The following is a 13,401-nucleotide window of genomic DNA, read 5'->3' as shown; positions in this document are numbered from 1 at the left end:
TTGTACCATCAGATTTCCATCAGGCTGCCTAGCTTCCCATAAGGGTTCACCCCCATATAGGGTCTATTGATTGTCATCTATTTTCATTAGCGCTATTCTACATCACCTTTTTCTTTTTTTATGGGTACCGTTGACCGTTTTATTTTTCTTAAATAGATTCAGTACAACACTAGTATGGGGTAGTGTTACTATTAGGTGTTTAAGATTAGGGAGTAAGGTTAGTGACTTATATTAGCGGTGAGTTGAGCGGCTAAACGTCGGTGGTCACGGTGAAACGACAGTAACCAAATGTCCTAAACTGCCCAATCGTGCTTTGGTTGGAACACAAAATGTGCCAGAATTGTAAGGGAAGAGAAGTAATATATCTCAAATACAGTAACTGTGCTACATGGTGTGAGGTTTAGGGGCCTGAGATGTAAATATGCTCATAAGTGTTCTTTACAGTTAGTAGCTCAGCAGTCATGAACCACCTTTTTTAAAGCGGTCAACCTGGTTTGAATAGCAGTGTCAGGTCTCCTTGTGACTTTGGGCAAATCTATCTCTCTGTGCCTCAGGCACCAAAATGAGATTATAAACTAGTTTTACCTGCCTAATTCTATGTTCTGCACTAGATACTGTAGAAAAAACAATTTGTGTAAAAAAACGGGAAGTAATCCAGATTTAAATAAGGAAATGAGACAATGTATGTATACATTGTCCTTTAGTTCAGTATACAAAGTATTTTTAGCCTACAACCACATCGCTGTATGGCCCCCTCTGTCGGTCCTAACAATGCTGCACCTTCAAAAACCTCTAATGGAAGGAGAACTGCAGTTAAAAAGGTGGAAGTATTTATCTATATCATTTGTCAAGTTGGATGTGGAACTAGGCCTTTTTGTCTCTTGTTCTAGACATGAGGTAATAATCCTAGTAGCTGTGCATGGTGTGCACTCAGAGTTGAAATTGAACTAGTTTGTGTAAAAACATCACCATCACAAAGACAATTTCTGTGACTAAACAGTGACAAAAGACAAAGAAGTTTCACTTAAAATGCGCATGCTTGGCGCACACACACACACACACACACACACACACACTTTTTAGGTTCATCATTATACACCATCTTTCTGATCTTTTGTACAGATACTAGTTCAATTTCAACTCTGAGTGCACACAATGAATAGGTATCTTTGTGTTTGTTTGTTATAATAGTATTACCTATGTTTGTTTGTTATACTAATACCTACCTATCGTTGTGCACCTCCCCCAACCTGGGGATTTGCTTTAACCTATTATTACCCACTACTTCTGAGTGCTGAGCAGACTTCCCTCTCCTTTGTTGTTCACAATCTTAGTAACACTCTTTTTGACACAAATATATATATAACTAGCTGATATACCCGGCGTTGCCCGTGATGTAATGTTCTGCCTCCCCATCCTCCCTCTCAACTCCCTTCCCCCCCTCTTCACAGCTGTTCAGGCTTCCCCCCTTCTCTCCTGACTCCCCCCCCCTCTCTCTCCCACCCCCTCTCTCCTGACTCCCTCCCCCCCTCTCTCCTGACTCCCTCCCTCCTGACTAACTCCCTCTCCCCTCTCTCCTGACTAACTCCCCCCCCCCTCTCTCCTGACTGAATACCACCTCCCGCCTGTTCGCTGTGCGCCGCCATCTTACCGGGGGCAGCTGCAGGAGGAAGGGGGTCCTTCCGGAGGCTGCCTGCCAACTGCCTGTCCCCCCGCGGGGGAGGGAGGGAAGTGAGCGTTGGCGGCTGGGGCAGGTGGGCCGCACCGCGCTTCCCCTCCGTCCGGGAGCCGGTGGGGGGGAGGGAGAGGGAGTTGGGTGATGTCATAGAGCCACCAATCTGATTGGCCAGAGGCTGAGGACCAATCAGATTCACCGCAGCTAGTACCAACCTTTCGATTTTATATATTAAGATGTGATTTCAGTTGGTAAAGCAACTTGGAGGTCAGTGACCCCTCCTCCCTGTTTTTAAGCGCCCCATCCGACCTGTTTAATTGCAGTTCTTGCAAAGCACATTGTGAATGACCAGCCTATTAAAGACAGCTCTCCCGCCATTAGAGAAGTTATGAGAGCTTTTTGCAGGTGCAGCAGTGTTAGGACCTACAGATGGGCCATGCCGTGATTTGCTTGTAGGTATAAAATTCTTTGGCCAAAGAATTGAACTAAATGATCCTTGCTTATGAGAAGATAAAATTGGATGTAGCACTGGGGCTTTTTGTCTTTTGAATTATCAATGAACCCATGAACAATATCCAAAACACATTAATATATTTTTGGTGTACAGTGTGGACAATTTTAGAACACCTTATGACAGCTATGATTTTTTTTAGTGCCTTTTAATTCTCTCTCAAGTTCTCACTTTTGTATTTTATCTTAAAGGAGAAATTCAAGCAGGCGATTTTTTTTTTCTTCAAACATGGGATTGAAACCGGGGGTCTTCGGAGCGGAACCCCGTTAATTTCAGCTCTGGGAAACCCCTGCTTCCAGAGATACTTACCTCCGAATGGGGTGCCGGTATCTCCTGCAAGTTCTAAGCTTTCGCATCACGTGGGCCAATAGGGAGTCGCACTGGATGACGTCACGGCTTCCTATTGGCCCGCAGGACGTGGGAGCTTTGAAAAGCGGCCATTACGTGATCCCTGCTAACTCAGCCGGAGCGACTACCAGCACCCACTACGGAAGTAAGTATCTCTGGAAGTATGGGGTCCCTGGAGCTGAAATGAATGTGGTTCAGCTCCGGAGACCCCCTGCTTCAATCCTATGTTAAAAAATAAAGAACATACACTCTTGGATAGCTCCTCTCAAATCCTGTTCTCGCTCCTACTTCAATATTTTTTTATTTATTTTTTTCAAATCCTTTTTCTTTTTTTATCCAAAGAAACTTGTCAGGGCTCTAATTTACATTTAAGGAAGAATGCACATGGTAATTTTGGAATAAAAATTTACTTTTTTTGTACTGTTAGATATCCACTATAATTTTGGTTTGTAACCACAAGACAGTGCCATTAAAAAATTAATTTAACTTAAATTACCCAGTTAATTGAAACCCATTGAAGCCTAAAATCCAATTTTTGTTTGGGCTAGTGCAATTGTTAGCAGTCAGTGAACTATGCTACAGGTTATAAAACAGAAAAGGAAGATCAAAAACTAAAAATCCAACGTTTATTTGACTGAAAACTCCATACTTAATTTTGCTTGGTCTGTACACTGAACTTAACATGATCACTTGCATTGACTTAATGTGCAATTATTAGATTTCACAACAAGGTCTCAATATAAAAAATAAAATAACTAAGAGCTCAAAAAGTAAGGTTAAGATTTCTGTGGAGCACAGGTTAAAAACCTATAGTGTACGGAACACTTTAAATTAATGACCTTTTTCTTTCACATAATCATAAATTCTCCAGTTTAACCACAAGTTGCAGACTCCTTGATGGAGAAGGATTTAGAAGTGCTTGTAGATAGCAGGCTTAGCAATAGTGCCCAATGCCATGCAGTAGCTGCAAAGGCAAATAAGATCTTGCATTAAATGTGGAACGGGTATAAGGAAAGTAAGCATAATTATGCCCATCTATAAATCATTAGTAAGACCACACCTTGAATATGGAGCACAGTTTTGGGCACCACTCCATAAAAAAGACTTTATGAAACTAGAAAAAGTGCAGTGAAGAGCCTCCAAATTAAGGGGATGGAAAATCTGATATATGAGGAGAGGCTAGGTAATTAAGATGTTTAAATTAAAAAAGAGGAGTTTGAAAGGGGATATGATAACAATATACAAATATATATGGGGAAAATACAAGGAGCTTTCAAAAGAATTATTGATCCCAGCAACAAAGGAAATGGTTCTTTACAGTAAGGGCAGTTAAAATGTGGAATTCATTACCCATGGAGACTTTGATGGCAGATACAAAAGTTACAAAAACAGAAGAAAATATACTGCTCACTAATTAATAAATGAAATTAGATGATGTAAATATGAATTTAGCCCTAATGCCTAGAGTGGCATTGGATGCTACCTATGTGCTGAATTGAAATGTCTTGTCAAAAATAGAGATGTAGTTGGTGAAACCCACTATTTCAATAACAAGACGCATACTGTTGGTGCACACCGGGGCAATTAAAACGGAACATTTAATATTTCCACAGTTAATATAAGTCTTCACATGCAAACAACATTATCATATATATTTTTTGCTGTGTATTTTTAGATTCAAAATTGTACTAGGAGGTAGGGTGAGGACGCTGCTAATAGCTATGCAATTTATCAAACACCGCTGAACATCAGTGTCAATTGTCATTTATTATATAAAATTCATGCTGCAATATATTTCAGTGTGTTACTAGCTTATGGATATACGGCTCTATTATTTAGATGATTGTATATCTAATACACTCCCACATAAGTGGGTGTTTTAAAGCCCACTCGAGATATAACGTGTTTGTTATAATGTGGTTAGTGTTTCAATCTCAATAAATCACTTGAAACAAAGATGAGATATCCAGGTGGTATAAAATTAAAGCTAGTGTGCATAATTAAGTGGTGATCAATAACACAGCATACCGTATAACCCACCAATAATTGGTATACAAATTGTAAACACGTCTATGATGGCTATATACTGCTAGTTTAACATACAACAGTCTATCCCACTGAGGTCTATCAGGCTAACTAAATATAAAAGCCATGAGTAGCACAGCGCAGCTCTAACATCACTGCATAGTTTTACTCCTGTGCTAGTTTAAATTTATAGACACTTTGTATATGGGAGACATACGTTCTAAATTCATGCAGTATATTTGCTATAATTCACTCAATTACTGGTGAGTGGTATGTTGCAGTACTTCTGTGTATACTGACACCATAAATGCACAATGTTGCATAACAGTCTGTCTGACTGCGTAGTGGAAACACCTGGGAATTAGGTGACTGAATAGGTCTATTTTGCATTAGGCCGAGTCCATAGACGGACAGGCCGTGCTGAGGTGTGTGGACGCTCCGCGCTGAGCCGAGGGGGCTCACGCGAGCGTCCGCAGGCGTGCTGACGAGTTGGAGTTTACAGCCGAGCGCCAAGCTGTTTTTCAGCGCGCTGTCGGCTGAAAACCTCCAATCACAGCACAGCAGCGTCAACATCACGGCGCCGTGACATTGACGTCAGTGCGTCGCGGCGATTGGCCCAGCGACGTCACTGCCCCGCCTCCAACCACCTCCCCCCGGCTCCCTTCGCACACGCTGGCTCGCCTGCAAGTCCGTGCAATCGCGCTGACTGAAGCAGGCGAGCCTCAGCGTTAGCGCGCCTCCGCTCTCCCCACACCTCTATGGCCCGGGCCTTAGAGATACTATGTAAGGTAGTGCTATTGCAACATTCAGTGGAGTAATGCCTTAACATTAGCAACCAAACAAATATCACCATATTGAATAAGTTTATTGGCATTGGAAATACTATATAAGGTAGCGCTATTGCAACATTCAGTAAAGTAATGCCTTTACATTAGTAACTTAGCCAAATATCACCATATTAAACAATCTTGTTGTTGTAATATCTAAAACAATAGAGCACACAGCGATGCAGTTTAACATCCAGCTACAACCTTGCAGAGAGAAAGAAACACAGCGTCTGATCCTCCTCCTGAAATGATGTCACTGCGTCATATGCAGGCCTAAGATACGTGGGCAAAACCATAAAGGAATTTCGTAGGCGTGTTCTAGAACATGTGAATTCAATAAAAAATTAACTTGATACCCCGGTTGCATGTCACGTTAATAATATACATCAAGGTGATATTAAATGTCTCACATTTTTGGGGAATTGATAATCTCAAAAACAGCATGAGAGGTGGAGACAGATAATAAATAACTAAAAAGAGAATCACACACACATTCCCAGCTAGCTCAAACATTTAAACTTTATACTTGTTACTTTATATGTTTTGTCAATTGGATGTAGCATTGGGCACCCCTGTCTTTTGTTGTATAAAAAGAGAATCAGAATGGATTTACAGACTAAAAACACCGAGTCCATTTGGTCTAAATGAAGGTTTTACATATGCTCCTTTTATCTAATCATCTAATTAGATCTGTAGTAATAAATTGTTTAACAACTTTTATTTTCACTCTGCAGACTGTTTATTAACAAGAGTTGATTCCCTTGATTTGTTAATCTTGCTGTATATTCCTGATTCAACTACATATACTCATATCAATTACAGCTACACATTTACATTGATCCCCTTCATCATATGAAAATGTCAATGAATATTTTTTAATTAACTCTAATTGCATATAGTACTTATAAGCAGATATTAATATTCATTCATCATGACCTATGATCAATACTGTATTAGCTACTTCTGTACATACATATTCTATATTTTGCTGTATGAACAAACTATCTGCCAAGGGATAATTAAAGTATTATACCATACTCTAAACCCTTATGCACCACTCTGTATTCTAATGACGATTGTAGCCAAGATATGTACGGTACACAGTATGTTTCCCTATGAGACACAAATGAATTATTTTTAATCTTTTGTTTGAGTTTTAACACTTCTCCAACATAATATTTGTCAGCACTACCATGATGAGTGTATTGTCAGCGCTAGCAGCATCACACGATCCTATTGGCTTTGACCGTAACATGATACAACAAGCTCGGATTGGAGTAGGGTTGCTATAGCAACCAGTGATGCTACTTAAGGGAAATTAGGCTGCCTCCCTCACCCATACGCCCCTGATGAAGCTCCGTTTGGGAGGAAAATGCGTTGGGCGTATGACGCAGTGATGTAATTTCAGGAGGAGGATCAGACGCTGTGTTTTTTTCTCTCTGCAAGGTTGTAGCTGGATGTTAAACTGCACCGCCGTGTGCTCTACTGTTTTAGATATTACAACAACAAGATGGTTTAATATGATGTTTGGCTAAGTTACTAATGTAAAACATTACTTTACTGACTGTTGCAATAGCGCTACCTTGCATATGTAGCCAGGTCCACCTTACCTCCGATGCGAGCGCAGGGAAGGGAGAGGCTACTGCTATATGCTGGTAGCACTGCGGGAGGTCTGGGGGCTGTTAGCCGGAGCTCCGCAGCGGACGCCAGTACAGGGCACCGCCATTTTGTAACATCTCGCATGCGCGATTGTAGCCGGTGCATGCGTAGAGTGCCCCGACAGTCACGACGGCCATTTTTTATGTCAGTGCGCATGCGTGAGACTCGCCGCATGCGCAGAAGCCTAACAAGTTGCGGCGGCCATCTTGGAAGAGGCTCCGCAGGGGACTACATGTCCCAGCAGCCCATGGGGCTGCACCACCGTGTGGGCCGTGTTAGCCAATGGGAGCATGGAATCCACGGAGCTCAGAGATAGATACATTTGGTGTGGTTGGGACCACACTTCAGCCGGAGCAGGGACAGCAAGGGGTAAGGTAGTGTCCGGGGAGCAGTGCATCCCTGGACTAGGCCAGAGGCCAGATACCCCCCATAAATCCCAGCTAGGCCCCAACTAACCTTAGTTTGTGGCTGCTATAGGGAAAGCCCTAGATAGGGATGCTCCCCTTAGGCTTGTGGTGACAGGTTGAGTTAAGGCACCAGTGACGGACGCACGCGTGTGTGCGGCCTGCGGTCTGGGACTAGACCATAGGCAACTAGAGACACTTTACGGGGTCTCACCAACGGGAGGTCCCTCCAGAGGCAGACGCCTGGCGGATGAGGATCCGGTAGACGAGTCGTGGGATCACTGTGCGGTCCGACAGATCACCAGCTTCAGGTTGTCCTGGTCTGAACCTGAGACCAGGAAAGGTACCCAACATGCACCAACGGCCACACACAAGGGGGTAGTGCTACTCCTCACATTTGGGTGGGCCTGCTCTTGTGGCCATTGGGTCACAGGTGCCCAGGGCACCCTCAGTACTTTGGGGACTCACTATTGTGCTGTACTGTTATTGTATTGTGGGGCTGTGTATGTCAGTAAATATAAGTTGGGGATACCTGTGTGTGTCTTTATTTACTGCCGGTATTGTTCCTGGGAAGGGGTTATCCAGCTGTGCTAGGATCCCTCCCAGGTGGAGGCGCTGTCATTAGATAGAACGCGATCCCCCCAGGCTCCCAGTGGCGGAGGATCAGGCCTCCTGTACGCCAGACAGGTATCCAGCACACGTAGTTCCCTTAGACTGGGGGAAAGGAGGCTACACATAGTATTTCCAATGCCGTGTAAACTTATTAAAAATGGTAATATTTGTTTGGTTACTAATGTAAAGGCATTACTCCACTGAATGTTGCAATAGCACTACCTTACATAGTATCTCTAATGCCATATAGGCCTATTCATTCACCTAATTCCCAGGTGTTTCCACTACACAGTCAGACTGCTATGCAACATTGTGCATTAATGGTGTCAGTATACACAGAAGTACTGCAACATACCACTCACCAGTAATTGAGTGAATTATATCAAATATACTGCATTAATTTAGAACGTATGTCTCCCATATACAAAGTGTCTATAAATTTAAACTAGCACAGGAGTAAAATTATGCAGTGATGTTAGAGCTGCGCTGTGCTACTCATGGCTCTTATATTTAGTTAGCTTGATAGACCTCAGTGGGATAGACTGTTGTGTGTTAAACTACAGTAGCAGTATATAGCCATCATAGATGTGTTTACAATTTGTATACCAATTATTGGTCGGTTATACGGTATGCTGTGTTATTGATCACCACTTAATTATGCACACTAGATTTAATTTTATACCACCTGGATATCTCATCTTTGTTTCAAGTGATTTATTGAGATTGAAACACTAACCACATTATAACAAACACGTTATATCTCTAGTGAGCTCTAAATCAACCACTTATGTAGGAGTGTAGTAGATATATAATCATCTAAATAATAGAGCCTTATATCCATAAGCTAGTAACACACTGAACTATATTTCCGCGTGAATCTTATATAATAAATATCATATGACAATTGATACTGATGTTCAGCGGTGTTTAATACATTGCATAGCTATTAGCAGCGTCCTCACCCTAACTTCTGGTACATTTTTTAATCTAAAAATTCACACATAAAAATATATGTGATAATTTTGTTTGCATGTGAAGACTTATATTAACTGTGGAAATATTAAATGTTACATTTTAATTCCCCCGCTGTGCACCAACAGTATTCTTCTTGTTAGAAAAATAATTGGTTTCACCAACTATATCTCTATTTTGGAAAATACAGACACAATAGATATCTTCAAAAAAAGGTTGGACATCTTTTTAGAATGGAAAGGTATACAGGGATATACCAAATAAGTAAACATGGGAAGGATGTTGATCCAGGGAGAAATCTAATTGCCAATATTTAGAGTCAGGAAGGAATTTAATTTTCCACTTATGAGAAACATCATTGGATGATATGTCACTGTTTTTTTGTTTTTTTCATTTGCCTTCCTCTGGATCAAAATGCTGTAAATCCAAATATAGGATAAGTATCTGAACTAAATTTAGCATAGGTTGAACTTGATGGACATATATATTTTTTCAACCTCATCTACTACGTAACTATGGAACCACAATAGTGTAATACGCCAAGTTACAGTGTACAGTTATGGTATTTTCTATTCTATGTAATACAAGAACATCAAAGTATCCGTTACACTGATTACAATGGACTCCATTCACACATCTCTTGCTAAACTTTATGGTAAGCAGATCGCTCTACTGATCAAATATATCAGAGCAAAGGAAACATTTCTGTCATCGGTTTACCTCTGATTCATTTAAAAAATGAACTCAATTCAATACAGGAGCAGTCGATATTTGTATAATTCGAGACTTGCCGACAGAAACAGAACTAGGGCGGGGAAAGAAGGGTACCTGCCCCGGGCGCAGCCTGATAGGGGGCGCATTCAGAATTCCATTTACTGTAGAATTTTGGGGGCATATTATCAAAGTTCAGAGATCGCTGTTCCGTGTGACCAGACCTGGAAGCCCCAGTCACTTCAATGGGACTTCGGGGTCAGATCGTATAGAACTGCGATCTTGAAGCTTTGAAAATATGCCCCAAAGAATTGCGCAAAAATACCTAGTTCCGCCTCTGCATGCAGATGTAGCAGATGTTATTACACCGTTAACGCGTCGTGATGTGTATTTCAGGACTTACTGCAGCAACATTGAAAGCAATGGTAACGTGTATGTGTTATCTCCTTAACGTATGCACTATTAATCATGTTATTTTGGGCGTTAACCCGCATTAATAGGGGTAATAATGCCTGCATACATCCTGTTAAATCTAAATGATTTTGCAGATTGCTTTAGTCATAAACGAAATCCTAGGAAATAGCATATACCCAATGTTAATCTGTAGCTGGTTGACATTTAATAAAAATCGGACAAGTACCAGTATTTTGGAAATGATGTTTGTCTTTTTACCATCTTTATGTATGTCTTTTGATGATAAGACTGCTTGCCAGTCCTCAAAACCCCAGGTAATGTGACAGCTTTGCTGTGTTCCTTTGTTTGCAAAGTAATTGTGGTGCTACCATTAGTCAAACATAAACATAACATTTGATAGGCTTGAATCCAGTGCTCCAGGAGGAATAGCGATGCATTCATCTCTCTGAAGATACAAATAAGTAAGACGGCAACCTAACTAACCCATTCTGGTTTAATTAATGTCATTAAAGAGGCAACTCAATTTAGCGGATGAAAAAATAATCTTAGATGAATTATTTTCTAAAAATTGTATGATCTTTTAATTACCCATATGTGTCCCACCAGTGCTTATCCACCCCCTCCCCCCTTTCCCGGTTGCCAGTAAAATTGTTTATTTTTTAGCGTTTCTTTGAAAAAATAATACTTTTCTACTTTCTGTTGGCTGCCGGAGCAAGCCTGACCGAGTGTCCTTGTTGTGTCTGGGCCTGCATCTCGGGAACTGGGTGGAGACCCTAGAGGTCAAGGGCCCACGGATCAGCTACGGGGGAACCCTAGTTCAGGTAAGTAAAAGGAAACGAGCAGGACTGCTGCGTTAAGGATAATTGATTCTTTCCAATAGCCAATTACACAGATGAGTTCATTTAACATGTGCTGGTAAAAAGATTGAAGTAAATGACCGACGCTTATAAGAAGTAGGAAAAAAACATGTAAATGAACTAAATAATTTGTCAAATTGGATGTGTATTGGGTTTTTTGTTTTATTTACACTACTAAGTTGTTTAATAAAAATAGACCTACTGTACTGCATTGAAAAGCCTCTTTAACAGTTACGTAGGTTAGTGCAATCCCACTGCTTAAGAAATACACGTAACAAAGCACTAACCTTTACTTAGGGAAACAGATCACCTTCAGAAATAGTTATTTACATTGAATGTATTAAAAAAAAAAAAACTTGTGGGGGGAAGGAGACGAAGAACCAATTGCATAGAGTGTTTGCTATGTGTACTACTGTGAATAGCAAGACATGTATGTTCCATAAAGCCTGGCTGGCTGTAGACAATCCCACACCATCCCTGCTGAGAATGAGAAACATAAAACCACACGCAAATGTGAACTGTACATTCGGGGCAAACATGTGCCATGGCTGGATAGGGCCCTCTTTAATGGTCATTAGTTTTATGCATTTTTTCCTTCTCTTAAAATACAATTATCAGAAGAAAATAACTTTAAACAGCAGCCAGTTCTATTCATTTCCACCCACACCCCCAGAGACCACAACTATCTTGATCAGATGATAAGCTAGTGAGAAACATCACTCAACTTATTTTATATATATTTTTTGTCATACTGTCAGCATACAGATACTGTGTTAAAAGGACGAATATCTCCTCAATTGGATCAGCAAGTGCTACCCTGATTTATTTTCTGTGAGTCAACCGGATTTACAGGCTATCTCCTGTCCACATGGGAAAAATGTTTCCGGAAACATGGTACTCGGAAGGAATCCAAGGGGTTCCACTTTTTACGGAATCCATGAAAGTTGACAGCCAAAGCGGCAGGGCACTTTACCACTGCCTGAGCCCTGCCGCAATCAGGGGTGCGATTTCTCAGTGCTTGGCAGCTGTCACTCACCATCAAAAACTGAGTTTTCGCTTCTCAACATTCCTAGTGCGGGCAGCGAGCAGCAAAGAGTATGATTAAAATCGTGACTGAGGTAAGTCCTCCTCCACGGCCACTCTCCATCCACCTTCCTCATTCATAGAGGTGTACACCTGAAACCTCTAAAATCAGTGAGACAGCATAGCATGGGGTCACAAACGTGGTGCGCCTTGTGTAGCACAGCGTGTCACTGCACAGAATGACTGCTGTTCAAATTAAGGTCAGGGTTATGACATGGTTAGAACGGTGGCTGCGTAAAATCCCCCATCCACTCTCCCACTGCCCCTTTTGTCCACTCTGATGCCTCACCCCTCTAGAATACAGAACACGAATCCACAGTTTTTACACTCTAATTGCAACCCATTGAGCACTTTAATATACAGGGACACAAATAGAGAACAGTCCCTTCCTGGTGCTGTCTATGGAGCCAAGGATGAGGATATATGAGCAGTGGACAGCTGAAAGAGGTAGGGGGAGTGGTGGGTAATTATTGAAGGGGAGATCAACTAAGATTTAAAATATTAAGTGGTGTCACTATCAGGGAGGCTCTATGGCAGTGAATACCAAACTGGGGTGCTAGCCCACTTGTGGTGCCCAGGTGATTTACTAGATTGGGCCTCAGGTTGACAAGAGGGACATGATGTACACACTGGGGGATATAGATAATGGCAAAAAAAGTGGACAACGTCTTAAATAAAGGGCTTCATCTTCAGCCTTTGTTGATCTACAGTTGGACGAAGGCCTCATCAATGGTCTTCCAGGTACTGTGGTTGCAAGCCTCTCTTCTCCATGTTTCTCTAAAATATTTTCTGATTTCCTCTCATCGTATTCTTGTTTTTTGTTTTGGTCTTTGATACCCCTTGGATTCCTTCCGAGTACCATCTTTGTTTAACGGTGGTAATCTCTTCTTGCGATATGTCCAGCCCTTCATGCTTGTGATGATGTCACATACTTTTGTTCGCTTTTAAATGCATTCATTATTTTTCTGTGTAACCTTCCCTGCCAGGCTCCTAGAGATTCTCTTATTCTGGCTTTATCAGATGTGGTTACCTTGTCAGGGTGCTGGATTCGTGCGGCTGGGCGATGATATAGCAATGCTGGGCGCCAGAATCTTTATTCATTCAACTGCAGTTTTATTGGTTACATCCATATACACTGGGAACATGATATAAACATAACTGCATTCTTCCATGATTCTACAAGAAAGGTCCCAATGCTACAGCTAATTTTACAAATTATTTAGTACATTAATATGTATTTTATCTATATTCTTTCTTTATAAATATGGGTCATTTAGTTCAATACCTTGGCCAAAATATTTTC

The sequence above is a fragment of the Ascaphus truei genome, chromosome 7 (assembly GCF_040206685.1).
Source record: "Ascaphus truei isolate aAscTru1 chromosome 7, aAscTru1.hap1, whole genome shotgun sequence".
Taxonomy (NCBI): domain Eukaryota; kingdom Metazoa; phylum Chordata; class Amphibia; order Anura; family Ascaphidae; genus Ascaphus; species Ascaphus truei.
The sequence above is the reverse complement of the archived record's forward strand: the minus strand, read 5'-3'. Positions refer to the sequence as shown.